This window comes from Dasypus novemcinctus, chromosome 8 (genome assembly GCF_030445035.2).
Source record: "Dasypus novemcinctus isolate mDasNov1 chromosome 8, mDasNov1.1.hap2, whole genome shotgun sequence".
Lineage (NCBI taxonomy): Eukaryota > Metazoa > Chordata > Mammalia > Cingulata > Dasypodidae > Dasypus > Dasypus novemcinctus.
The window spans coordinates 104361964-104365056 of NC_080680.1; the positions used below are offsets into that span (position 1 = coordinate 104361964).

The 3093-nt window shown below is 38.1% G+C and overlaps 1 pseudogene; it reads left to right on the forward strand.

The window, feature by feature from the left end:
- Window positions 1-831: 831 nt before the first annotated feature.
- On the forward strand, window positions 832-2327 carry LOC101413526 (T-complex protein 1 subunit zeta pseudogene; annotated as a pseudogene).
- The last annotated feature ends 766 nt before the right edge of the window (window positions 2328-3093 follow it).

Below are 3093 nucleotides of genomic sequence, written 5' to 3' on the forward strand. Positions count from 1 at the left end.
ATGAACAAAGTAATTCTTATACCTTGAGTACCATATTGACGTGGGGTAAGAGAGAACACAAATCATGAAAATACTCATATTATTTAAAGGCATTGCAGCCATGACCTAGGACTGACTTCACTATTTTTCAAAGGGAGAGATATTAATGCTATTACAGTTAGATTTAACAATTTGCATATATCTTGTAGTCTGCTTTACCTGTGTAAAGGTGACCAATAGTGAGCCATCACTATGATTGGAGTGTGTCAGGCATGTGAAAAATTATCCCTCAAATGAAAAGCTGGGATGAAAAGATTGAGAACTGTTGAATTGAGGCAGATCCAGCAAGTGGACATGGTGCATGTCACTATGCTCCCCTCCTATGCTTTGCCAGACATCATTACTTGATCATAGGCCCTGTGCTATTGAGCCAAGATGTAGCCTCTTGATCTTCCTCAATGACCTCGGGATCAAATGGATATGTCACCTTTGATACATAACATTTTATTTTAGGTATAGATAGAAATGGTAAATAAGATTTCTTTGTATCTGCCAACTTTGATCAATTGGTAGTGGCCGAATCGCAGCATAGTAGAGGATTCTGGAGATTTTTTCAAACTTTTCAACAAGGAGTACCAATAAGGTTGTGTGCTATGGTGTATTTTCAAATACACGGGAATATATTTTTGTCCTTAAACTTCTCCTTCACAAGGTCTGACATCAATATAATTTATTTATTCAAAATGACATGCCCGTGCTAGGTCCATAAACTGACAACTCTACTCAATGAATTCAGAATAACCATAGACATACGCATGGAGTGCTATGGAAGCAGAAAAGAGGGGTATCAAAAAAACAAGATGAACCCATTGACCTCTTCATGGTTGAGATCATGGAGATGAAACATAAATCTGAAACTGATACAAGCTTAATCAGAGGGCTTGTTTTGGACCATGGGGCACGGCATCCTGATATGAAAAAAAGAGTAGAAGATGCATACGTCCTCACATGCAATGTGTCCTTAGAATATGAAAAAACAGAAGTCAACTCTGGCTTTTTTTACAAGAGTGCAGAAGAGAGAGAGAAACTAGTAAAAGCCGAAAGAAAGTTCATTGAAGATAGAGTTAAAAAAATAATAGAACTGAAAAAGAAAGTCTGCGGTGATTCAGATAAAGGATTTGTTGTCATTAATCAAAAGGGAATTGACCCCTTTTCCTTAGATGCACTTGCAAAAGAAGGCATAGTAGCTTTGCGCAGAGCTAAGAGGAGAAATATGGAGAGACTGACTCTGGCTTGTGGTGGGATAGCTCTGAATTCTTTGGATGACTTAAATGCTGACTGTTTGGGGCATGCCGGCCTTGTTTATGAGTATACATTGGGAGAAGAAAAGTTCACTTTTATTGAAAAATGTAACAATCCTCGTTCTGTCACATTATTGGTAAAAGGACCAAACAAGCACACACTCACTCAAATCAAAGATGCAATAAGAGATGGCTTGAGGGCTGTCAAAAATGCTATTGATGATGGCTGTGTGGTTCCAGGTGCTGGTGCAGTGGAGGTGGCAATGGCAGAAGCTCTGGTTAAATATAAGCCCAGTGTGAAGGCCCAGCTTGGAGTCCAAGCATTTGCTGATGCATTGCTAATTATTCCCAAGGTTCTTGCTCAGAACTCTGGTTTTGACCTTCAGGAAACACTAGTAAAAGTACAAGCTGAACATTCAGAATCAGGTCAACTTGTGGGTATAGATTTGAACACAGGTGAGCCAATGGTAGCAGCAGAAGTAGGCATATGGGATAACTATTGTGTAAAGAAACAGCTTCTGCACTCTTGCACTGTGATTGCCACCAACATTCTCCTGGTTGATGAAATCATGCGAGCTGGAATGTCTTCTCTAAAAGGTTGAACTGAAGTTTGCCTTCTGTCACCTGCATCGTGAAGACCTGACAGAATGATCCTAAGAATACAGCTGTGGAATTTTTGTCCAAGCTTCAGATGACTTTCAAAGGAATTTTTCTCCGTATTAAAACAGGAGGACATTGGCAATCTTCAAATTATGAAATTCTGAAATTACAATTACAGTTGTTTTTTTTTATTGTGTTGAATTGTACACTCATAAAGTAGGTCTTTCTTACCCAGTGAACAAGACGTTTTGCTTTAGCTGCAGTGGCATAAAGTTACATGTTAGATAAGCTTATGTTGTCTACTTTGTTATTAAATATCCTTCACAAATTTTAATGATTTAAGAATTTTTATGGATGTATTTAATTTATCCAACAGTTTCCTATTGTTGAGCATGTTTTAAGTTTTCTGCTATTATAAATAACACCTAAGATACATGTTTTAAAGCATTTCTATTTCATTAGTATAAATTTCCGTGAGTGGAATTACTAGATCATTTGGGCTTTTCACACTTTAGAAATGGTTTTGCTAAAATACCTCCCCAGAAAAGTTAAGTTTGTGATCTGTACTAAGTGGAAAGGAATAAACTGGAGGCAAGGGAGTCAAAGAGAAATATGAAATGGAAAAAACAGATAGCAGGGAAAGGATGCCTGAGCATGGTGATTAAGGGAGTTGGGGTTATCCAGTGTTTTTCAGTGATCATGTTCATGTTTAAGAACCTTTGCTTATTCAGAAATTGCCATCCCAAACCCTTCTGGTTCTCATAAAATTGTTGTGCAGTTGGTATCTCTGCATTCTTAGAAGGTATAATTGTGTTACTAAGCAAGTGTGCAATAAATATTAAGGCAGAGTCAAAAAAAAAAAAACCATTTTAGAGGAAGAAGGGATATCATAGAATCCTTCCAAGAAAGTAATAAGTGAACTGAGTCTTTGAGAAGGAGAAAGAGTTTATAAGATGAAAGAGAGAGGAAGGGGTGGCATCTCAGATAGAGAGAGCTCCAGAGCAAAGACTAGAAGCCATAAATAGCAACATTTATGAGGATAGCCAGGAAGAGCCAGTTGTGCTGACACATAAAGGTCAAGGGAAGGTGTGGCAGGGATGAAGCTGGAAAATTTGGCTAGGCCTGTGTCTAAAAAGGTCTCAAGTGTCATATATATGTTTGTACCTTTTCCTGAAGATGGGGCGTGATAGGGCATCTTGAGAAGTATTAAGGG